Source organism: Tyto alba, unplaced genomic scaffold (assembly GCF_018691265.1).
Source record: "Tyto alba isolate M040663 unplaced genomic scaffold, T.alba_DEE_v4.0 Super-Scaffold_8, whole genome shotgun sequence".
Classification (NCBI taxonomy): domain Eukaryota; kingdom Metazoa; phylum Chordata; class Aves; order Strigiformes; family Tytonidae; genus Tyto; species Tyto alba.
In genome coordinates, this window is record NW_024881329.1 from 10,623,709 (window position 1) to 10,650,719 (window position 27,011).

The 27,011-nt window shown below is 36.5% G+C and overlaps 1 long non-coding RNA gene across 1 annotated transcript; it reads right to left on the reverse strand.

The window, feature by feature from the left end:
* Window positions 1–3,682: 3,682 nt before the first annotated feature.
* On the reverse strand, window positions 3,683–26,940 carry LOC122152557. The gene is made up of 3 exons (XR_006164649.1): window positions 26,768–26,940; window positions 18,237–18,429; window positions 3,683–3,784 (listed from the first exon to the last, which is right to left on the reverse strand). It is a non-coding gene; the product is annotated as an uncharacterized LOC122152557 (long non-coding RNA).
* Between the last annotated feature and the right edge of the window lie 71 nt (window positions 26,941–27,011).

Consider the following 27,011-nt stretch of genomic DNA (forward strand, 5'->3'; position numbering starts at 1 on the left):
CTGTGTTAAAACCAGGAAGGGGCTTAGCTGCCAAGCAGCACGTCGGCATGGTGCACAGGAGCTGATCGTGCATGGCAAACTTTTCAGCTAAATTGGCATCCACAATAGATAATATTCAGGGAATTTGTGTGTCTGTTGTTTTTCAGCTGTTAGTAAGCAGCAGTTTTGAGGATCTCAAAGGAATCTAATGTTAGCCTGAGGTATCTAAATAGCAATTAGATGCTCATGCCATGCTGGCATGCATATGAAAAAAGACCATAGCCATATCTGAAAAAACATACTCGCTATTCTTAATGCACACAAAAAAATATCAAATACATTCTTACTATCAACTTGCTGTCAATAAAAGTACATTAGATGGACTGATGTGGATGAAGCATTCAGTTACATTTTCTTGGTAAGCTTTGATACAAATAATATTGTAATATATAAGTTGTACTTAAGGCATAAGACTGCAGTGTATTTCATAAGAGCCATGCTGACTTTATTGGTCAAATCTAGTCCCAGAGCTTCACTTGGTAGTAGCCAAGAAATCCCACATAGTTTGTAAAGTATTATGATAGGTTAGTACTATTATTACATAGTCAAACTGCAGTAGAATGTAGAGGTCCCAGTTAGGAAGGAATGAAAGGACACTGAGATGGCACTGAGGATTCTTTGTTAGTACCATTCATTAAATAGCATAGAGGGAAATTTAAAGATACTTGTTGGAAACACTTAGAAGGACAATAAAGGCTGGCACTGCAGATGCCATACAGTCAGCAGTTCAAGTATGTAAGAGATGGTAAAGTGCAGTCTAAAAAGTTAAAGCAAATAATCCCACAGTACAAGGGAGGGAACAATGGAACCTCAAAATAACAAGAATATTTGAAAAGATACAAATGTTGCAAGCCAGTATTTGTTGAGACTAGAATGAAGATGACTGGAGTTGTTAAGACATAAAATGATAAGGTCCTGGGTGAGACTTCTGGTCATGTGAATGGAGAACAAAGGCTGAATCAGACTGAGACTGGGTAGGAAGAAGTAAATCTACCATGTTAGCAATACATTAAAAAAAAAAAAAAAAAAAAAAAGAAGGCAATTAAGTGAAGTCTAGTGTGGAATGAGATGTATGATCGTGTACATGCTGCCCAGACAGCATGGCACTTAAGGTAACAACACAGTTCTCGTGGGTTCTCAATTTGGTGGTACTTTCAGCTTCTTAACTCGATACCTTTGGCAAAGCCAGGCTGAGTAAATACAAATGATGTGCTAGAAGGAGGCTATGCAGCTGGTTCTGCAGACACAGGACGTATGTCCTCAGGTTTTTCCTAAGAAAGTACTTTGATGTCATAGTCCTGGTAGAAATACAGTCTTCATATTTTCCTTTTGTTTCTTGAAGTCCTTCCTGTGTGGCTGATAAAAATACATTGTGCTCATGGAGAATTCCAGTGCTGTAATGCAATATTCCCCTCCAAATTCTGACAAAGCCATGACTTTAAAGTGTGTTGGTACTCATCTGGTAGACCTTGGCACTTTGTTCAGGAAAGGATACATTGATGTTCTCTCACTTTAGAACCATTTTGTAAAAACATGCTATAATTTTGGAATGAAAAAAAGTCCTGCTGCCAAAATATTTAAGTGCAATAGCCCTCAGAGAGGATCTTGTGTTCCCACCTACTCACCAGTCATTTCTATAGGTATCAGTTAAAAAAAGGCAGAAAAGTGGTCTGAAGATGACTGAACAGCAGTAAATAAAACACTTCATTTAATGCAAGTCTTCTTTCTAATGCTAGTATATGAGATTCCTGGCATGATATGCATGAAATATTTTCAACTAATTTTAAGAGAAAACAAAAAAAAAGTATTTTTCCTTCAGAAAGTAGAGCATCATATTCTGTGCAAATAAAAAAGCTTATTCCTTTTAAAAAAAATTAAATTAGTAGAAAACAATTAACCCGCATTTAATTTTCAAAAGTCTATTCTATCTCATTTTCTGACTAGAAAGCAGTGTGCAATTAAAATGTATCTTCATTCTTGACCCACTCTTAAAATGACTAAGTGTTGTCTACTCAATTAGCTTCCACAAGAACATGCTAAAATTTTCAGCAATTTATACTTTAATGTTAAAAACCAACCCACTCTAAAGGCTATCTGGTCACTAAAGAATACACTGTTCTTATAAAGGAATGATCTTTGGCATTTTTCATAAATAAAACCATCACAGTTCAAAGGCATTTGTAAAATCTGATTTAGGCTGAATGAATTGGGGTCAACTTTTCAACAGACTCCTCTTCATGAAGAAATGTGATGGTAAATCCATATTCTCTTTGCATCTTTACAGAATACAGCACCAAATTGAAGTTTTGAGATGACTTTCACATATGACATCATTACAGAAACTACACAAAGATTATACTGAGTAATGTGATAACATGCTGGTCTTTGAAAGATTGATTGGATAAGTGTGGCAACCATGAAGCATACTCTTAATGAGAAATTAAAGGTCATGAAATTTTTAAAAAGTTGATGAGCCCCAAACTCTTATTCATCAGCTACACCAGCTGGAAAATCAGTAGCAAGATAAATTTTTTAAGCAAAAAGCAGGCTGCAGCACATTCTGAGTCAAGAATTTCTGGAAGAGTTGCACAATTCGGTTACACAGGAAACACTCATGAGAAAATAAAATCAGAAGAAATACATACATAAATCCACTTCAGCAGAAACTGATGGAGTCTTTAATTTTGTGATGTTTCAGTGTCAGTGTTTTCTTCCTAAAACTAATAGCTTTATACTCTCCGCGTATGAAAATGTATTGCACAAAAGTGAAAGGAAAAAGGCACAACTTAAATGAGTCAAAATTATTTTACACCAATTTATCTAATTATTCAAAAATCTGAATTTGAATCATTCCTCTAACTTTTGAACAAAAGTAAAACCATAATTTCAAACTTCTAAACACCATGACAGTGGGAATTTATAAGTTGAAGCATAAATGAGAGCTACTTACAGTAGCTACATCAATGAAATACATTGGTGTTATACTAGCAGACTAAGCTATGTTTTTTTCATTATGAAACACAATAGAATTAACATCATGTTGAACACACAAAATCCCTAGTACTTTCATTGAATCACTGAGAGACAAGCTCCTAAGAACTGCAGCATTTTGCAGTAGCTGCCTCTTGCTGACAGGAACAAGTGTGTAAACAGAGAAGTGGGTCTGATACAATTCAGATACACTGTATGAGAACAGGCATTTAATTTAATCTGCAGACAATTACTGGTAATGCTGCTTTGTGTGTTGGGTTTAATTCCTGGGCTGTGAAGTCAGGAAATGGTGCTCAGCAGAGCAGAAAAGTGAATGGCATCCTGTTAAGTGAAAGCAAAGAGGCCATTTTACGTATGGCTCTATAAACTGGCTAAAGCAGGGGCTTGTGTCTCAAACAAAGAACATTGCTTCACAGCCACATTCCCACCCAACTAACCCAAATCACAAGCTGTAAAGTAATGTGACACAAACAATGGTTAAGCCTCTGACTTGTGGCTTGAAGCAAATTTTTTGTCAGACACTATCTGTGGACATAATTAGTTGTTTGCCAGAGAATTTCTTGGCACAGCTGACAGCCTAACACTTTTAAAAACAGCATGTATTTCTACCCACTGGGAAAGGGGTTCCAAAATAATGTATTGTCAGAAGCCATTAAATTAAGGATATAATTTATTGAAGAGAAAGTGTTGCTTGAAGGTATCAGGAACCCACTGGATACCTGCCATTACTGGGATGCTCACAAGGGAGTTACTTCTGAAAAACAAAGAGGAAATAGAACTGTTAACTATTTACATGTACATAACATACCATTTATCAAGATTGCTCTAAACCCTAAATTTGCATAATGATGTGGTGGCACTGAGCCATGCCTGACACCTGGAAAGCCCTAGTGACTCTTCTTAGCTTACAGAAACGGGAAAAGGAAAAAGGGCCCCCTGACTGTAACAAGTACGTTTGGAACTGAAGCACAAGTCAAGCAATGCTTTTTAATTTCAGGCTTATGCGCACATATAACCTGAGAATGTGGCAAAACATATTGCAAAAATGCCAAGGACATTAGTGATCAAAGTTTTGGGCAGTGCATGGGCAGTGCAGAGAGGCGTTTTGCCACAGATGATGCTGTAATGGGCTGCATGCCATTCACAGGGCAGAATGGCAGATCTGTGCTGCTCTCATTTTTATGACTGTTAGCCTGCTGACACAAATTTCCCATGCAAGTCACCTAAAAAACTACAAGTTCTTGTGAAATAAGTCTACACCAGAAACTCCGGACTAGCAGCAGAGCTTGCATTTGTCTTCAGAATTGTGTACTTCATAATCACATGTGTAAAGTACTGTAAAACTGGAGATATTGCACAGGTGTTCTGCTTGCTAAATAGGACATCTAATTGTGTTGCCAGCTATACCCATGTGATACAGTAAAATTCAGTAACCAGATTAGTTGCTAATCAAATACGTTCAAACAAAAAGGGGGGAAAAAATGTAAATGCCAAAAAGTTTGCATCATAAAGAATACTGAAAAAGTTAATCACTGTAAATTAAAATGAGAAGATTAAAAGGAAATTAAGAGGGGAGAAAAGTTATTCAGCACTGGAGAAATTAACATACAATGCTATAATGCCATTTACAGATAGATTTCAGCATTGCTACACAGTGTTTGAAAACGAAAATAACTAGCCAGTATTCAGGTGGACAGAGGCCAAAATAAGACATACTGACAGTAAAAAGCTAGCATAAATATTATTCACAGAAGCAACTAGATTAAAACCAAAAAGATTTAGCGTCTGTCTGTTGCTTATAAAAAGAACAACAGTTCATGGTTTTTAAAAATTGAAATCAACATTTCATTTACAATTATTTAGATACTATTCTAAATTGAGCATGTTAACCAGATTGCAAAGTCATAAATTACTTCTTCAGTGAATAAACAACAGAGTTAGTCAAGCTGCCAATCCTCTTCCCTAGAGCAGGAATATCTCCTATATGGCAACATTCTCCCCATAAGCTTTCATTTATCTCATGCAAGGTTTATTTTGTCACTAATCATTTTGTTATCTGGCTTCACGCAGTATCCTCACCACACTGAAGCAACAGCAGAAGAAAGAATGTCAAAGTAGAATTTATCAGCATAAGTTTCACCTTGTTTTCCAACAAATAAAAGAAAGTACATCCTTAACAGAAATGGTCCATTTTAGGTTGACATCTCATCTTACCCATAAGACCTAGCACAGCAGAAACTGATGGACTTGCCCAGAAATGGACAAATACTATAAACCAGAGATTGAGAGTGCACATGCAAACAGTGAAAGAGGGGGAGTCGGCAAGAATAAAGCAAGCTGAAGCAAAGGCTAAATGAGGAAGTGAACTACTTTCCTATAGCTCTGCAGACCATCAGAATTCTCCATCATGGACATCGATTCCTTAATGCAAATTAATCTGGAAACTCCCCAAAACCTCTTTGGCTTTTTTTCAGCTAGTAAAGTGTTGCCAGTTGGGCAAGATACTTTCTTTGTGTTTCATAACAAGCATCACAGTATCATTTCCCTGCAAAAGCTTTATATTTATTCCTGAACATATATGAAACCAGAACTGTCTTAAAACAGCAAACCTCTAAGTAACTTAACTCTTAGAAACAGACCCCCTGAACACTATCTCAAGCTGAAAACAATGCCAACTTGGGAAGCAGAACATCTGATTTCAAACAGAGAGAAGGTGTGGCTGAGTAGAAAATGTGTGAGATGATACCTCAGTATTACAAATAGTCATGAACAAAGGATGACAGGAAGTGATATTCTGAAGCACCTAAGGGTTTTCCAGTTCATTTAAGCTTTAAAAACATTTATTCTTGCAAATCTTGACAAGTCAGAAGCTGAACAGGGTATCTCTCTTTTTAAAAAGCGAAGCAAAGTGGTGTCCACAAAATGTAAGATGAAAACAATTTCCCACTTCATGTCAAAAAGAAAAGATAGAACATACAACTTGAAGAAGCCAAGTGCAAAGTTACATAGATTCCAGAGCTTCAGAAATTCAACCCAAGTAAAAGCCAGCCTGCCAGAAAAAAAGCTCTTAGAGAAAACTTTTCTAGATACAGTAGATACCAATTCTTTGTCTACATACAGAATAAAACAAATACATTCTATAGCCCCAAGGGAATAGACTACTGATTTTAGAAATAGCAGAAATATGCAGGTCTTTCCTGAACATGCTAGAAGCTCTAAAACAAGGAGATGCAATCATACTGATCTCTAGTAGTAGGCCATCTCTTCTATTTATTTTCAAGATACAAGAATAAATACTCCTACTACAGAAACACTCTCATTTTCCAAAAGAAGAAAATAATATTTTGGTATGACAAAGAACTAACCAAGCTACTGCCTATTGTTCACATCTTTAAATCAACTTGAGAAGTCACTGATGGAAATTCAAGAAGAAAAATCCACTCAAATATAACTCGTATCAGGTTTGATGCAGCATACAGCAAAATCTACTGTGTTTGAGAATATACTCTGCGATTTCCACTCATCCAAGAAGCATTTCCAGGTTAAGTTAATTTGAAGAAGTGACTGAAAATTGCCTAGGGCATTGATAGTGGCTAGTAATTAATTTTTTAGCCTGGTGGAGAAACCAGTGAATTATACAGTTCACTATAGTACAAATCTTGGGATATGTGAAAGAAACAGGGTCTCAGCAAGCTTGTTTCTCTGAAGTTCATTAGTTTATATGGCAATTTATCTGACAGAGAAGGAGAACATGAGAGGAAATGCTTGAGGCAATTCATAAGGTTTTAAAATTCCAAACAGGTAATATAAAATATGCTAGATTACAGGTGAAAGTTAATTGAATAAATCACACATAATTATTCATGGCTTCAAACATTATTCATTCATTAACAATTTATATTAGAAGAGCATTTTGAATTAGAAGTCATGAACCAAAAAAATATTTACATAGGGATATCTTTACTTACTTATTATGTTACTAAAATTATAGTCAGACTGGATGAGGCAAACTAAGAAGCAAAGAGAAACTCATATTTTGTGATTTTTCTCACTAAGGAAAGAAAAACTGCTTCTGCTGAGCAGGATACTAATCATGACCATCTAGTCTGATATAATGAGAACTTGTCACTGTCACTGAATTTTTGAGACTCAGAAACAAGGTAAGAAAGCTAGTTATGGAAAAAGCACTTTCATCATTCTGAGGCTACATGAGGTCCATTAAGAGCATAAATAAACTTGTTCCTCTGAAGAAGTCAAAGCTCCTAGGAAGTCACCAATTCCTCCAGGTTTACTAAAGTTTTCCTCAACTCTGCTCACCTTCTTACTATCATTCTGATAATACTGATCACATCTATCATGAGGTAAGATTGAGTAATAACTACATAGTCCCTTGAGAGGTTTGTGGCACCTCATATGCAAGGAGTTACAGATTCTGAAAGCAGATAAATCTGAGCAGAAATCATTAGTCAATAATTTTTCTATATATAATACCTGATATGAAACCACCATTTTTGTAAATCTATGTACTATTTCACTATACAGATGACTTGCAAAATAAGCCATGACTTTAACCGAGGGGGAAAATGCAAGCCTTTGTAATTGCCAGTTACAGTATGTTTTACTTTCTTCCATGCAAACACACATCACAAAACCAGGAACCATATTACTCTATTATTAAGAGCATCCAATGAATATGACTGAAATATAAACATTCACTTTTGGGGTTTGATAATACTAATTGTAGCAATTTTTTTACTTCAGAAAGCTTAATAATGCACTTTGTATCTAAGCCTGTTAAGATCCTTGCAATAAGTACGCACAAAAATAGAAAATACTGTCCTAAGTCTGTAAAAGAAAAGTCTTTTAAAATAATTATCAGATTCAATTCTCAAAATAATGTTTGCAGAGAATTACTGCCTTGACTTCATCTGTTCATCTGAATCATTCAGCAACTTTACACTGACCAGGAAAGCTTGTGTTTATTTGCATTTCAAACAACTAAAAAATAGCCCAAGATGTTGTATTGATTTGAATCCCTAAATACAGATTTTAGTACAGTGCTCTTTTGGCCTTCAGAACACAACTCCCCCTTGAAAATGTTAAACAGGAAGGTGGAAGTTTTGACAGGTGAATTTGCCAAAGAACTGAGTTAATATTAGAAGCATTTTTAAACTTTAGGTGGATATTTTTGCTAAAGTGATCTGAAGTGAAAATGAATGTGGGCAGAGGAATTGTCAGGTTTGGGTTTCCAATTTCACATGCTAAGGACCAAAGGATGATGCCCTTTCAAAACATTTGGCTTGCAAATGCAGGAACAGGAATTGCAACAGTTTACACTCAGTTCAGATTTTCAAGATGTGCCCTCCTACATAAATGACCAGTTGGATCCTGATGCATGGTTCTACATGAAAATGTGCATTCTGTGCCTGCAATATGTTAAGAATCCTAATTGTTTCACATGAGATAGTTGCTGGGCTTATATCTCACAGATACAGATGTATTGTAATGGGGTTGGTTTCAAAATCCTACACAACTATATGAGTTTATAGTATGAATTTCAAGAACAGAGGTCATATAACCCATAAAAAATCATTTGCTATTAGAAGGATATAAGTCACAATGCTAGCAATATTTTTATTGTTCATAGAAAAAAGTACCTTTAACAATTATCACAGACATACAGTTCCAAATCAGTAGACAGTACAGCAATGTGGTCAGAATTGCTCAACCAGATGACATAATACTGGTTCAGTAAGCCCAGACACAAGGATCTGAACTGGCAACACTTCTGGAACAGAGATTCTGTTAGACCAAATTTTCTTCCAGCTTGCTGAAGAGACAGCTGTTAGGCTTAGACAGCCCCCATATGATCTCCAAAACGTGTTTCATATCAAAGATTGCATTCGCGATCCACAATTTTAAACAAAACCCAAATCATTCTCTCTTAGTTTAGACAGAGGTCAATACGGAGTATTTATAATTTCTAAAATAGCACTTCTGCAACATAGCTTAATATTGGTATCATTTGCTTCCAAAATATTGTTTTGCTTTTACTGTGAGTGATTTAAACATCTCCAGAATCCTTCTGCCTACTATACCTGCAGACTATAAAGTTGATGACACCATTCCAGCCATTTCTCTTTGATAATATATTAAGCCAGCTATCATACTCGGTAGATCTCAAGAACTTGCTTAAGCACACTCCTGCTATTTTTAAAAAATAAAGTCACCAAAAGGCTCAAAAACAATACTTGCAGCTTTCTTATAAAATAAGGTTTACTACAGCAGAAGCTGCTTACCATTAGCATGAATAATTTTTATTGGAACATAAATTTTAGCACTCTTTGATTATACATTTCAATCTCATTCCCAGGAAGAAATGCAGTAGACCCTATTGTTAGAAAGAGTCTACAATAATAAAGTAAAAACTGTATCAAAGCAAACAGTGAATCTCACTGTCTCCCCAGTTGTCCTTCACACTCTCAGTTCCTTCTGCCCCAAGACCTGTGACTGTCCCTTCTCTTTACTCAAGATGCAAACTGTTTGGGAAGAAGCTCAGACTTGTTCTGAAAAAACACTGTATCAGTTTCACGGTTTACCCAGAGTGCATTGATTGATTTAAATTACACTGAGTGAATGGCCTTTAAATCAGGTTCTATACTGAAAATAAAAATAACTGTTGCATTCCATTCCATTAAAATTTTCAAGAGAAATACTGATTTTCATCTGCTTTATAGCTTATGTGGCTAATATTTTACTGTATATTAAAATTAAGCACTTTGGTTCAAAACCTTTTATTCTAAACCTGAAAAGGCAAAAAAATAACTGCCAAACTAATTGCTTTAGAAATGATACAAGAAACCAGACTACATTTCGAAGTAAAAAAAAAAAATAAGGCAAAAATTCACAGTAGCATTCAATGGTGAAAATAACTCTGTTTCAAGTGTATACTGAATAATCCAGTTAAATTCCTGAGTTCCCCTGGTTGTGCTATTAAAACCCAGAAAGCATTTCCTTCAGAAATGTTCATTGCTAGCATAGCAGCAATGAAAGACCTATACAGAAAATACATATAAGTAGTTTCTGAATATCTGAGTAATTGATTTGAGGTGAACATTAAACTACAATTATCACCAAATCTTTTTCATAGATCATTTTCCACTTTCATCTAACCACACAATATAGATGCCTATGTTGCACGCAAGTGACTACACTTATGCAGTTCTGCCCCCTCCTGGTCTATTCAACATATGCAGCAGACATTACAAATACACAAAACAAGTAACTCGGCACACAGCAGCAACAAAATAGCCAGACTGACCATGGGCTAACTTGCTGGAGATTACGGGGCACGGAACAGTTTTACAATCACTCCTCTGGATTCTGGTCTATCGCTCATTAAGTGTTTATGGATAGAAAAGGACCTTTCTAAACACAAGAGAAATGCAATCATATATTTATGCAACAAAAGCAAACTGCAATTCTGTTTTTGCTATTGCTTTACTTGTAGAAAGATCTTCAATAATGTTTTCTTTTATATTTGCTAAATATATTTCATCTTAATCTGATCTAAATTTCTCCATGTAACCTTAATAAGCACTTAGCCAATGAAACAGAGTTTTGAGAGACAGCCACATGCTCAGGTATCTGAGTAGTAACTCCTGCTTAGGTAAGTTACAAATCTGAAGTTTCACTCCATCTGGTATTTTCTTTGATCGCAGCACTATGATACTGCCTTCCCAAGTCTCTTCCTTTTTGATGCTTCTTACACATATTTCACAAACTCTAGGCTTGTTACCCAAAACAAAAGTGCAAACATATAGATATAAAAATGTCCACCATGAGTCAGAAACCTTAATAAAATTTGTTAAAACCCTCCCTCCTGACTTATTTGATAGACTTTTCACCTTCACCACCAGAACCAGACTGCATGAACAAGGAAGTATTAAAGATTGCTTTGCACAACTGGGTCCTAGAAAGCTCAGAATCTGCTTTAGCAAGCAAGAAAGCCACAGTGAAACTCTAGGATAAGCACTGCTAGGGTATACGAGCAACACAGAACCTCATCTGCTTTAAGTGTTTTTAAGAGAGTTATGCAGGGTGAACAGTGATAACGGAAACTTGTAAAAATATTGCAGAATAACAAGAAAGCTCTTACTTTTTAAATTTTTCTATAACAAAAAAGATTTCCTTATTTTCTGTTCCTGCTCCTCTGAAAACAACCCCACAAAGGGATCATCTTTGGGTCTTGGCCTCTCATGGCAATCAGAGAGTTGCAGCCCGGTGTAGAACCTTAATAAGATTTCATGATAAAATAAACAACTACAGTCCAAAAAGTTTGCTTTCCAAACACTGAGAACAGCTGGACAAGTGAGGACAGGTTAGAATTAACAAATGTTGTGGACACCAAAGAACAAAATTCTTCCAATTTGAAATGTAAATAATCTAGTAAAAGGGTTATAAACAACTAGAGAGCTATTCATATGCTCATACAGTATGGGCAGGAATTATGCCGAAGAGGGACGTACACCAAACGGTGAGCAGGGTCGGAAACTCCAAGTCTCACTATCATCTGAAGCACTCACAAAAGGATCAACTCTAATTTCCCATCCCTAAGAACAATACCTATCTTTGCTTTTAAAGAAAACAGTCTTTGCCTTTGTCAGAACTTTTGCTTGCATAAGCTATGATGAAAATAAAGAGAGGTACTGCCTCTTTAATCTCCTGGAGAGTTATGTTTTTAGAAAATGCTTTTTGCCATATATAGAGGCCAAGGAACTTTTCTAGGCAAACAGCAAAGCTACCACTCTGAGGGGGAAATTTTCATTTATACATATAGATTCACTAGCTATTCACAAGTTCTACTGCAGTCAGATGTAGGACTGAACAATTCTAATAATTTCAGAAGTACTTCACACTGACATAACAAAATATTAGAAAATACTAGAATATTTCAATCAAACATTAGCATATTCTGATTTCCTGCATAGTATGCTTAGAATTAATTCATCCCCAAGACCCATTTAAATTACAAAGAGATATAATTTTCCCACTTCGGAGACAGGAGAAATGGTTTGAACACACTCTATTATAATTTGAGTTTATAATGCTGATTTACAGGATTCCATAATGATTCATGCTAACTAATTACACATCTATCAAATACTTTCCTTTTCTAACTGTTTTATCTAGGCTGTTACTGACTGGAACACTCTGAGTATCCTGCACTGCTGTTCTTACAGATACATTCCCAAGAAGTTTGAACCAGATTGCTCCAATTTCAATAAAAATACAGTCACAGAAAAGTGGGGGAACACTGTAATCTCTCTGTAAGTGCACTGCTAGGAGAAAAGTCTATGATGAAGGGAGCAGTAGCCACCAACTTTAAGAAATTTAACCGTTAGTTACAAAACACCCAAACATTTCTTGGGAGCAAGCTAATATACCCACAGTTGTAAGAACTTTGAACCTGGCAGAGAGAAAATCCTGAGATACAAGAGATGCCATTTCTTGGCATCCAATTCAGCATCACTAGCTGTTAAAAGTCACAGGTGGATCTGAAATAGGCTGTTAAAAGTCACGCCAACAAACTGTTCTTTGCTGCGATTATGCTTTCTTTCTAGATGGTTGCTGGCATTTGTGGCATCCTGCCACAACCTACTCAGTCAGGTTCAGATCCACAAATCCCACTCCTTAGGCTCACACCTGAACTGACTGTCAGACTGGAAACATGGTCTTGACATTTGCTATACATAATTATCGTTGTTCCACACATGTAAGAAATCATCATTGCCACCTGAAACATCAAAGATGTGCACACATTATCTGACAATCTAACATGTGAAGTACATAACAGTTACACTCTTGACCAATGGGGAGAAGCCAGCACAATTGTCACGCTAGAGTTTTATTGTTCCATTAATTGTTCATATGTGTACTTGGACTACATTTCTGCTCAGAAGTGTTTAGATACATTGTATAATAATACACTTATTTCTCATACATTATATCTGAATATAACCAGTATGCCCATGCACTCCACTGGGATTCTGAACATTCATTAACATTCATAATACACTTTGAGGATAAAGAATATTGTGTCATTACTATTGTCTATCTTTTAAATGAATAGACAGCATATGACATTTCTGGTCTGTTTCTCCCATTAATATACTTCTTTCTCCTATGAATAGACTGTTTAAACAATGAGTTATTTTACAGTGTTACTAGTTATAGTACCATAGAAGCATCTTACGCCTCTACTGGTTTGGCAATTCAGCAATATTAATGCCTCTAGCTAAAATGAAAATCATCAAAAAGAAAGGAAAAGGGAGACTATTCAGTTTGGAAGATTGTAGTGCTTTGCTGTATGCATAGATATAATAACTCTATATAGGTGATGACAGACAGTCTCATTCTCTTCCCCTGTCAGAGCTTTGTTCCACTATTTAGTACACAAGATATTATCTTCCTATTAGAGACTTTTCTCCAGATTTCTTTTATCACTCCCTCTCATCCCTCTGCCCTCAGCAACTCACTACCTTTTCTGTCCAGGGAAGATCAAGAAGCCTCTCTGTGGTTCAGAGCTCTTCATCACAAGAGTCTATAACAAACCACAGCTACATAAGTCTAGTCTTTACAAAAATCCTCAAATCTGCTACTGCTTTAATCTTATCTAAAGAAAGCCTCTCAGAAAAAACACTGCTCCTTTCAGCTGCCTTCTCCTATTAAGGGTCTATAACATCTCTTATCCACTCATAGAAGGTGCAACTCTCTGCACTTAATTTATTGGGAAGAATCTAGGCTTTGACCAGAGATGAGATCTGAAAGTCAGAAAGGACTTTCTGTCAGTCTTTTGCTATAAAGATATACAGTATTTTGAGATGTGAAATTCTTAGTCTGATTTGGATGTGTCTACATCTGTGTTCTTTGGCAAGTTAGTGTGCTTCTTACCTCCTTTTTCTCTATCTTTAAAAACAATAATACACATACAAATTATTAATGCTCATCAGTGATTATTTAATTATAGGATAGGTCTGAACCTACATAGTTTGCTCTAAATCCACTGCCTTCGATATCTATTGCAAATTTCAATCAAAATTTCAATCAAATTTCAATCAAAAAAGAGAAAGGAAGAAAGATCCTCCAGGTTTTTGATTAGAAGCTCATCTTTACAAACCATGTGGCATAGTCATAATGGTGGCAAAAGACTCAAACACTTTTTGAATGAAGAAAATTAACTTTGAAAGTTTTTACTGTAATGTTAAAACCAATCTTTTCTTATAAATAGAGACTAATTTGTTAATTTTATGCTTCTTATAGCAAAAAAAAGACATAATCACTCTGCTTTTGGGGGTTAACAGAACCCTTGTGACTACTTGTAACCATGGAAATATAAAGAGCTAGTCAGAGCCCAACATCAAACTAACAGAGGTGCTGAGAGACAGAAAATAGATATATGATGAATTTACTACACATGAAAGCTAGCTGTATCTCTACCAACTGCATTAACAACATAGAAAGCAAAGTCCACAAAGCCTTTTGAATGCTTAAAAGCATATAGCATTTACCATGGCTTCTCACTGAAAATAAAGGGAAATGCCTTTAAAGGTTTGTTTTTAAAGCACTGAGTGCATCTGAACTGGTTTAAAAGCAAAGACAAAATTAGGTAAAAATGGTTACTATGTGAATAGGAACAGTAATGAAAAGACTACAAAAGGCCCGGTTGAAGAAGAAGGGTTTTCTCAGACTAAGATGGTAGTTATGAAGATTATGCAACCAGTGGCTAGTGACATCTGAGGTAGCCTGTGCAAAGCATCATCAGGAATGTTCATCATCTGTAGAAAGCCCCAGATTTAACAGACATGGAAACACTCTCAACACAAGCAATCACTCAGCTGATGTTTTACTGACCAAACTAACTATCTGCCTTATAATAATAAGGCATGTACATATTTAACTGCCTTCTCTGTGACAGGCCAAACCCACAAAACATTGCTTAACCAACCGCAATTACAACCCTTAAACACAATCGTCCTCAAAGAGAGCCACCTTTGGAGAAAAGGAAAACATATATTCCTTGATGTAATAAGCAGGCTATGATTAACAGAAGTAATCTTCTCAGTAATACATATCAAAAAATTCCATTTACTTGGAAAATAAAATGATGCATATACACAGCAAAAAAATACAACATATATGCACGTTACTTACATTACACAGGTGTGCAATGACTCAGAAGAGCCAAAACATGTCAGCATGATCAAACATCTCTCTCACTCTTACAGCATTAGCTTCATTAGACCTCCTTCTTTGCCTTTCTTCTTTTCTTCAGCCCAGTGATAACTACAGAATCAGAACTCTTTCAGTTCCCCTCCTGGCTTCAGGAAGGCCAAGCTCACCCCCAAGCCAGCAGTATCTCTGAGGCACAGTAATTTGTATGCTCAGATGATCCAAATCACAATACCACACTTCCTAAAATAAGATCAGCACAGACTTGCATATAAGCTTTAAAACAGTGCAGTGAAAGCATACAGATCCACAAGGCTTAACATCGTTAAGGAAAACCTGGTTTGCCCTTTCTTTTCTGTAGGTCCACAGGATTCTATATAGCATGTAAGATATGTCAACTTTACTTTCCCAGGGACAAGAAAAGAATGATAGATTAATTCTGCATACTTCTATGATACACATAATTTTCTCATCCTCTTTGTCCGTTTGTCTATCTGTTTTCTATGGAAGCAAAGCACAGACTCTTAGGTCATAAATACATTGCAGATTTCTGTCAGTATGACTGTACTGACCAGCACTGTAAATAGTTGTAAATCATTTAAATACAATTCTACTGGTAGTTGTACTTGCAAAAAAAAAAAAAAAATATTACTTAGACAAGATGCTGAGAATCGCAGACACTGAGTTATAACTCAACACATGATTAAGACTAATTGTACGCCAAAAATAAAGAGATCTTCTGGGCCTGTGTTAGCTGAATGAAATACACATTCACTGTTTCTCACATGTACGATCTGCTGTTACACCATACTACCATCTGTTTTCCCCATTTACCACAATTGTTTCTCATATCTTCAGAAAATTTTATATTTAGGATCAGGTTAATGCCATGAAAAATGAAGATGCTGTCTGGATAATGTCTTCTTGCAATTTTTTTGTCATCTTATTTGAATCTTCAGTTTCAGAGGTACTTTGCATACCTTTGCAGATATGCTCAGGTAAGGGTACATTAATTACAATAATTATTTCAAATTTCATTATTATGCCTATGGAAATCTACAAATCCTATACTTAAATTGTAACATTTTAACCAGGATGAAATTTGAAGAAATCCCATTGTTGCATTCTTGAAATGAATTATACAGATAAAATAATATGCATACAGGGCTTTCAATAAAATAGCAGTTTCCAAGTGCCTACTTTTCTTTTTAAATGGGAACAGGTTCCTATGCTGCTTAAACACTTTCAAAAATATTACCTATTTTGCTGGTACAGTATCTGGTGTACTAAAACCAACTCCTAATGAGAGTTACTACTGTACTATACTAATTACTGCAATACCAGTAATGTATTAGAAATATGACACAAAAAAATACAGTTTCTTACAAAATACAAGTGGATTCCATGGGGTTACATGAGATGTAACTTATAGCAGAATTCATTTCTAGTGTTCCAAGAGAATCTTGGCTGCACTTCATACTTCCATTTTCTGTTTGATGAATTGGTTTTTTTGAGTTGTATTTGGGAACTCACTAATTCAATATTCATGAGAAATACCAAATACAATAGGTAGAAATGTTTGAACAGAGGCCAAGTAATCGTAGTCTGTTTTCCATTAGTAGCAAAACGATCACATTAGCTAATTAATATAATTACTGATTATCTTACATTCTGATTTGTGGCTTTTTAGCCTTTTATCCTCTGAACCTCAAGCTAGTATCTAACATCATAAACAAAAAGACAACATGAAAAAAGAATTAGGTGTACCACAACAGAACACTGGTAAAAAAAGTATGATGATGATTTGTATTTTCATCTTGTGTTTCAGCGGAGAATCTTGAGAGACTTTAAAAGTATTAAAAAGGATGTTTTCAAGCAATACCCGAAGTGAAGTAATACTATCCCCATAAAAGGTCAGAGATGCAGATTCAGAAATGGTTAAGTAAATAATTCACTTTGGAAAGAAAAGATTTGGTCTGAAGTAACTTCATGAATTTGCAGATCTCTTCTTCTGTGTCCTAGGCATGAGACAGCCCTATAACTTTTAGCATGGGTAGCGAATATTTGTTTACTAAATAGTTATGTACTACTAAAATACAAAAGGATCCTAATTGTGCATTGATGAGCTAGGAACACTGGCAATCTTACAGCTCTTTTTGTGGACTGCATTTCATTACTCACTAATAACTTGATCCGCATACTTATATATACTGTCTTTGGCTTGAACAACAGCTTTACTTCCAGTTCCCAATACAACACATAAAAACCTGAAAGAAACACACAAGAACATTTCCTTCTTTCTCCAAAGACCAAATCCAAAGATCATTTAGGTGAGTCTTTCAATTGACTTAACGATATGTAGATTAGATTTCTAAAAACACTCAATTCATTATTTCAGCAAAGCGTATGCTGTAAAGAATATATTTATTTATCCACCTTTACTAATCCTTTCATGCTTGGCATTTATACATGCAGTATATCTTCTATTTTTTTTTCATAGATTTTGTAGTCATGTAACCAACAGCTGATATTAAACCATAAACAATAATTGTAATAAACCATAAAAAATACATTAGAAAACAGTCATTAAAATCTGGACTAAAAGGAGCCTGATGAAACTGTACTTTCAGTGGTTATATTTAAGTATAATAGGGACAATATAGGTCTTATTTATGACAGGCTTAGCATTTTCCAAGACAAAATTAAAAGAATTATGTAGTAATAGCTGTACACCACTTTATGTCATCAACATACTTATGTATGACACAACATAAGGATTATGCGAGCAAACCCAAGGAAAGTCAAAATAATTGTCTACCTCAAGCTGTTATTTCCAACTTGAAGTTTGAATTAATTAAAAGATCAAATCTAAAACAACAGTAGAAAATCACATACCTAAAAGAATTATTCTCCTAAAAAGTCAAAGATTTTTATAATTTCTTTTCATAGAAGTAAAAGAGCTCTAGGTATCATACCAACTTGGATACAGAGACAGGCTCCACTTGGTTCAGATTTCTGACTGAGACAGCCTGAAGGATGAGCATGTGAAGAACCACACAGTAGGATTTTATTTTGTTGTTGTTGCGAGCTTGTCTGTCATTAAATTGTTAAGCCTCCTCTGTAACCTCGTGCATTGCTTCTCAGTCCATACATTGATCCATAGGACACCTGAAGATGATATAAACCTTTTAAATAAATATAGACAACTTTCCACACATCCAAGCAAGCAAAGAAATGGTGGGGGAAATAAACACAGTAAATGAATATGTATCTTAAATTTCATTAGCTTTATGTGGAAATTATTGAAGTAATACTGAACAAGAATTGCAACTCACCACTGGCATTTTTTTATTAAAAAAAGGCAGTTTTTTGTTTGTTTATTATAATGTGTTGATTAACATATCCTTGAGAAATCTGTAGCACTCAGAGAAAGACATAACCATCTGCTTAGACTCTACCACCTGCACTGCCCTGGGCCTGAGAGGCAGCCTCCCAGACCCTTATTTATTTGGCAACAATGAACATTTTAGTCATGCTCCCTCCACTCACTCTGACTGACTCCATGTTCAAGCTGCATTATCATACTTCTAAGAAACTTCAACAGGACTGACTTAAGAACAGTATGAATATTATCCAGTCTAGTGCTCTTATTCCCTTCTTTGCTTGTCTCTGAACACACGTTCATGGATGAGTGGATAGGTCTCTGCTATGTCTAGATGAATACCAGGCCACTTCCATGCTCTTTCTGATACCACAGTGTTGAAGAACATCTTTTTGCTCTTTGTGCCGTCTGAGAACTCACATTTATTCAGAAGTTAAAATAAAAAATAATTGCTAACAAAGAATAGAAAAATAATTTACATTAGTAGAAGTCATTCTATAAAGGCCCTAATTTCCAGGTTTGTGGCCACATATGGAAATAAAAACATCAGATGAATATCAAAAAAGTGCAATATACGATAATAGTTAAAACTTATGCCACTCCCTCTGACACGTGCATAATTAATAATCAGATTTCTGAAGTCACTGAGGTGGGAGTGGAGAGGGTGGGACCTGTATCAGATGTGGTAGCTTTGCTTCAAATACAAATTTACTGCAATGCAGTAAGGTCAAGATTCAAAGCAACCTTCATTTCATGAGACTTACAGACTCAGAAGCACACACTACACACAGTAAAAGGCAAGCAGGAACTCTGGGCTCCCTCTTCAAGATCAGTCAGTTCAGACTGTTCTGGGGCAGCAGTTGTTTGGGCAACTGCAGGAGAAACAAGTGGCTGATGCAAGTCCAGCATGAAAATGGAGCTGAATGACTCTGTGAACACAGTATGAGTCATATGATGCCAAACTTCCTCACTACCAGTAATGGTGAAGAAGTAGAGATTAAAGTCCCCCTGTTTTCCTTCATTAAATCTGTTCCATTAAAACCCCAGAGATTGTAGCAACAGTCCCAGTGAGAAACCATTTTAGCGTGACATTGGTGCTTAAGATTCAAACAACCAAGGTCAGCTAAACATACAAAACACAATGGATGCCAGTTCACTCGTGTGAAATGAAATGTGCAAAGAAAAGTAGCTTTCTACCTTTCATAGCCAAGTTTTGCTGCTGAGAAAAGTGTCAAATTACCTTTACAGCACCTGAATTCATCAGTGTGACATTCTGGTACCTCCCAGCTTCAGTTCCCACTCTTCACCTACTCCAGTGCAATAGCTCCTGAGCATCCAAGTCAGGCAACTACAGCTCAAGGGCTGTGGGGCCCAGGGCTGGTCTATGAAGATGTGGGAAGACAGGGAAAAGCATTGCAAGCTGGCTGGACAAGTAGCTCCACTTCATACAAGGGTCCAATGCATGCCATACCTCAACAGTGCCCATATTTTGTTCTTTCTGCTTATCAGTCTTTCTCCAAAACATCTTCAGGTGACTATAGGTTCTGTCACAACTATTTTGTCATTAGTTTAGAGCTGATGGATTTAAAATCCACCAAGATGGAAAAGACTTTCCTCTTTGCATGAATGGATAGATGAAGACCTAGGACTTGATGGCAATAGGAAAATTACTTGATAATCGGCTAGGTTTTGGAATTAGGTTGCAACTTGGCATCCATTTCATACTTATGCAATGTAAATATTTCCATGTGAATCTAAATCATGTATGTAGCTTGTCTTTATATATAATTAATTAACACATACTGTCTTTTCTGTTATTTGTGCTAGTCGCTGGATCTTATCCCCAACATATGTTACTATGGATTCCTTTTTGTTGCCTTTTTCAGTCACTGAAATGGCACATCCATTTTATGGCATATGCTGTATATATATATTTTGATTACATCACAGCAAAACATTACTGTCAACTTTAATGCTGTTGGTATACTGACCTTTTTTAAAACATGAAATGGACAGAAAATGTACATGGGAAAAGACAGCATGCTAGGATGGAATATGAGTGACTGAGCACAACTACAAGAATAGATTTTACAGGATTATGTTAAATATCCTTTAGATTGTAAAGATGTCAGCTAGCGTAAAACTCTAATGTACCAGCTGCTGTCCAAATAGATCATAAAATGAAAGCCCCCATGATGAGCAGGGCTTAAAATAGAGCAGCTGATGAGTAAGATGGTAACTCTTATATAAACTTCACATTTAATGCACTAAGACTTTTCATTGTCAAATATTCCTGGGGTTGCCATTTTCCATGAAAAACCTGCAGCGGAACAGCTTTAAAATGCAGTTATTATTTTCATGCCACACAGAAACTCCCTTCTAGTCTGCTTTGTGATTCATGTGTTTGGCTGAATAACTTTCCTGGAACTCAGAACAAGAGGGAAACCTTCCCTAAGTACTTCCGGTCTTTCTACATGTACTAGTAACAAGACAGAGTCCTCCCACCTTTCCCATTTGCAGTATGCCAGGCACACCTACTGCTTGATACACCCTTAAACCTCAGAAATAGTCTGCTTTTGCTCCGTTTTAAAAACAGCATGCATTTTCTCTGGCAACAAAAACATTGTTTGTCTAACATTAATATGTATCAAAGCAATATTAATAGACTACTTAACTAATTGTCTGTAGCTAATGGAGAAATCATAGCTCACTGTGAACATAAAAGATGCGTAGCTCTTTCTCTTTAAAAGATGGTTGCCATCTACAGCTCATCACAACTTTGAAAGCGTGTTAGCTTAAAAAACTGTCAGGAGTACAGAAACATGTAATCTTGAGAGGAAGTACAAACTATGTCATGTGCTTAATCTCAGAGGCCTTACTCCAAGTGCCTAATGGAATCAATATGAAATCAATGCCAAATTTTGATTGTATAAGAATTAAGTTAAAACTTCAGAATAAGGTCCAGTATATTTACAGGATGAAACGCCAGAAAAAAAAACAGTCCCACTGTCATACTGCAGCCTGTCAATCTGGAAACCCTAAAGCAATGGATTCAAATTACACCATCCTCTAGTAAGACCATGGATTGTTAAACTTTTATTAGAGTGATCAGCACTAAATGAAAATACAATCAAGCTCCTAGTTTTTAAATATTTCATAGCTTCTTTTCAGAAAGTGTCCTAAGAATCATGTTTTCCTTGTAATTGGAAAATAAATAAAAAGTTTTGTGTAACTGATACAAAAAAATAACCAGAGGTGCTGCGTAGCTTACCAAACTCTTTAGAAGGCTGCCAGTGAGGTACTCCAGTTCTAATTGCAGCTTTGCATCTGATTTACTATGTAGGTGTAACCCTGGCCAACTCATTTAATCTCCAGGCCTGTTTTTCCAATCTGTAAAAAGGGGGATATTACTCTTATTTAATTAATGCAGTCTGTGGCTGTTAATTACTTTAAAAAAATTACACTTCAAATATTTAAATTACATTTACAATTCCAGCTATCCCTATCTTTTTGACCAATTCTGCTTCTTGGTTATCCCTTAAAACAAGGAAATCAAGGCTACTTCAAAAGATTTCTCTGTTCATTACCAAAAGGAAAAGTCTTCTTGTTGCTTTTTTTCCTGATTCTTACCCTCATTTCAAGTCAAAGCTGCATACGTAGTGCCTTGCACCAGCTATTCTGTGAAATTTAGCTTATAAATTTGACAGATTTTGCTATTCTTAAATGGAGTGTTATTCCAATAATAAATTTAGCTTTACCCTACCATGTTGAAGTGTTGTTGCTCTCCTGAAATGCAGCAATCAATGCCTAACAGATCTTTTTTTCAATGTTCTAAGAGAAAGAGTATCTTTCTCATACCACTGCTGAAGTGAAGCTGCCACAGCTCTTATAAGGATGCAAGACAGATAAGAAAAAAAGTAAATCTATAGAAGCTATAGCTTTCCTTGCTAGTAAAAAACAGATTAGTCCTATTCCAAGATGCAGTTGCCAATGGACCATACAAAATTGTAACATCCCCCTACCAGGAAAAGGCAGTAAAACTGTATCCTGAATCTTAGTGTCCTCAATAAATCTTGAAGAAAGGCAGCCAGCAATTTCAAGAGTGTCTTTGGTGTAATTTCTCCTTAACTCTATGTTTATACATGATGCATTAAAAAAAGGAAGTAATATGCTATTGAATCAAAATTACTCCAAGAATGGTTACAGGTTTTTTTATCAACTAAAATGGTACAGAAAACTTAGTAAACATTTTAATAAAATTTTAGAAAAATGCAAAAAAAGAAGGAAGACAAGCCCCTAATGGAAAAAATGTTATTTAAAAAGGCTGTAGCCTTCACGATTTTAAATTTAAGCTATTTTATTCACTAACATTTTATTAGCATATTTAAAATTTACCATCTCTCCCTGAAGTTCAGACTTCCAGACTCTGAAAACCTAAGTAAATTCCATATATTTTTAATGAAGTAAAAACTCTGAAAGTGCTTTGACCTCCATTCAGTTTGAAACCAGATGAAGGTAGAAATTCTTTCTGCTGAGCCTTCCATAAAGACTGAAAAAATATTGCAGAGAAGTACTTAGAATTTCTTAACTCTCTGTCTTTAGCCTCATTTTCCTCATTAGATTCTTCTTCCTGCTCTTGTTATCCTGCCAGATATCGGATTGCCAGCTCTTGTGAGTTCCTATTGAGTCTCAGAATATTAATTGGTGTTCTTAGAGACCACACAGCTGAAATCAATGGATTGTATAAGAATCTTCTTTTGTCTGACACAAGCTTCTAGCCCTTGAAATTATGACAAAGGTTGGGAGGATGAAGAATGGATTTTAAAAAGTTCAGAAGGAAGCAGGAACATGAAAAAGTCAGTATTCATTGCTTTATATTTATGATTTTTAATGCTCAAATTTGGAAGTATTGTGGGAGGACATACACTGTTTAGAGTAACAAGTGTTTATACAAACAAAAGCAGAAAAAACCAATATTCCCGTAAGTGTTGTAATAACTCAAGAATTTGAAGAACGGTGAAAAGAATGAGTAAGGAATAGCTCATTAAGACAAAACTTTTGTTTTGAAGAGGTTTGAGCCAGCCACACATGAGCTGTGACAGACTGGTAAATAGACTACCACTGTGAGGTTTTCTCATCAGTCTGCAAACAGTCCAAGCCATAGTTTCCAGTTTCTTCTGCCCTCATAACTGGGTTGAAGCATGACTCCAGCTTTCTGTAAAAGGGTGAAAAGTATGGCTCAGTATGTCTCAGGGTTTTTTAAAGTATAGATAAACAAGAAACCCAGGTATTCAAGTTATTAAGTCTTGCTCATTTTCTATGAGCCATAACTTCTCGGGCTGCAGGTAAGATCACAGCTTGTATGTTAAGAGTCACATGGAGGAAGAGATTGGATAAAAGGGTTAAACAGACAAGTTGATACTGGATGCCTGAAAACCTACAAACTAAAACCAGCTGTTTAAAATGCTGTGCTAAAATATATAGCACACCTTAGACATATTTTGGAAGACATTAAAAAATAAACATGTAAAATACTATCTCTAAACTAATTTACAAAAACTTATGCTCCAAAGTCTGAGAGATTTGTGTCCCTCTGTATCTCTACTTGGGGTTATGAATCATGTTTCAGAAAAAAGATAACTAAAACATGAAAGGACTAAATTGGCAGGTTACTTCCGAACATCTGTTGTTGTTCCAGAGACATATCAGGGTCTGTTTGAAGGCAACCCCTGCCCAAAAAACCAAACCAACCAACCCAATCCTATCTGATTTTGGGTTACTGTTTGAGAAACTAGATATCTAGATTTTAAAAATTAAAGAAAAATTTCAAATTCAAAGGTGAAACCACTGACACATAGCTTTATTACACCATAGGTAGCCTGCATTTAACGAAGATCATACCCACTACTCTTCTTGACACAAAGTCAAAACCCTAATACCAGGAAAGTGGTTACCGCATCATTAAAATGTGAATACAGTAAAGAAAATCAATTGGTTGGAGCACAGGCTAGGTGTTCTAATATTCTATTAATAAAACACAGTTTTCAGTAAAATCACCACATAGCACACCCTCTTCCTGTTTTTAAAACCATAATTTTAAGCCAGAAATGTGTCTAAATTCTGATGTTTAAACATATAACCATTAACATATGAACATAAAGAGGCAGCTGAATTTCTGCTTAAAACCCAATTCGCTAACTTCTTTAAAAAAAAAGCATAAAATCTGAAAATTAATCAGGTTAGAGTTGATCAGATGAGGAAATGCTTTCTCTATTGTATCAGACACTCCTGTGTACATTGCCCTGAGCAGAGCACACAGCTGAGCCTGTCTTTCTAGCAGGTTCCACAGTTTGTGGTGTGATCTCAGTTTCAAGTGCTCCTTCAAGTACTACCCTTCAAGAAAAAAGTATTCTACCTCTGCTCAAGCCTTACCTCTTCTACTTGCTTCTTGTGTTTAGAAATGTTTGGTAGAAGGGTGATGAAAACTCTTTTTCTGGCAAAAGTAGCTGAACCCAGGTCTTGTTAGACTTCAAACTATCATTTCTTAGCTCTTCAGTGATAAACTTTGCACCCTTAAAATTTAAGTTATAATAGTCACCTGTAAGATGCCTTACCAACTGGCAGAGAGAAATTTTCTGCACTGAAGTTAAAATCTATTTTAAAGAAAGTTGCAGAATAGGATTGATATGTATCATCATATGCTGAAAATCAGGATTTGATTAACCAGATGCTGTTATTTTCTTTAATATCTCATGAATAGGAACTACAGTATAAAAACAATTCAAAACAATCATTTACTGGGAAATATGACATATGGCCAGCTAAGCTGCTTTCCTACAGAAATAGCTAAAGATCATTACTCTTGGCATCATTCCCTACAACAGTCACTGGGCTCATTAAAACAGACAGTATGTGACTGAGTCCATAAGGAGGATTATTTCTACAGGTGGGTAGAAACAATTACGAAAACTACAAAGACTTGTAGAAAGAAGTAGTCAAGGAGACTTCTCCACCTCCATAACTTCTGTACACAAAACAAATCCAAGCAGCACCGCTAAAAGTTGCTGAAAAAAAAAAAAAAAAAAGCATTTTTCTCCTTTTTCTTTACAGTATACATTTCCATCTTGCTAATGTATGATATTTCATTTTAATTGTTCTGCTGGAGGGTTTTTGCTTGAGTAGGAACATCCTGATGCAAACAGGAAGTTTGCATCCAGCAGTGGCCACTTGTTGCCTGTCTTTAGTCCCAATTCAATTAGGTGGAAACCAAATTTTAATGCTGTCACAGGATGAGTTCATGTTCTGCGATAGTGGATTGGAATAACCACAACCATGCTGTGAGGCAATAATGCTGCAATCCAGGCTTCCCCGGTGATGTTATACTAGCAAATGTAAACCAAACATCTGTGATGTGGCATCACAGGACAGGAAATGTTAAGACAATTATAATGTGGCAATGATAATCTGGTGTAGCAATAATACAATCACATTTAGTAAATGTTTACATTTGAAAGCAGCTACACTGTGATTACGTTCTTGCAACATGTCCCTTTACATGTCAGCACTGTTGCCTGGATTATCTAAATTTAGACAGTAACATGGTGCAGTAGATGGCTTCAGTCTATCCTATCACTGTCCTTTTTCACATGCTAAATAAAATTACTGCTGTGTACAGCATTGGCATCATACAGTCACGCTGAAAGATGACCAATCATTTATGATAGGGGAACTAATGGCAGCATCACACATGCTTCCGAAACACTCCCAAGGGCGCTGTAAGGCTGTTTTGCGCGGGCCCACAGCATACAGCGCGTGACGCAACACGAGCCGACTGCCATGCTGTTGCGTGGCAGGCACACACACGGCATGTGAGGCAGGCGCGAGGCCAGGATTCGCCGAAGCAGGTTACCAACCCGGGGAGCAACGTTGCAGGCCAGGGACGTAGCTGAGGCTGTGGGGGCCAAAAGGCAGGCGGCATCGCAGGGCAAGGATGGCGGCCAGCCCGCGCCCGGGGCGCAAGGGCACTGGCGCCGCGCCTTCGCCACTGAGGAAGAGGAGGCGAGGCCTGGGCACGGGCAGCCACCCCGCCGCCGAGGGCAGCGACGCCACGGCTGCTGTGCTGACCTGAACGCCTCAAGAAGTGACGTCACGGCCCAAGCCGATGTCACACGAATGACGCCGAGCCCCCGAGGCAGAGAAAAGCGCGAGAGGAGGCTGCTGACAACGCTCCACCCGCCGCCGAGGAAAACCACGGGCGAGCGCATCCGCCACCTCATCCGGGGCCCGCGCGGCGGTTAGCGGCCGCCACTGCGCACGCGCCCCTCCTGCCGCCGCGGGGCGGGATCAAAACTCCAAGCCGCCTTTCTGA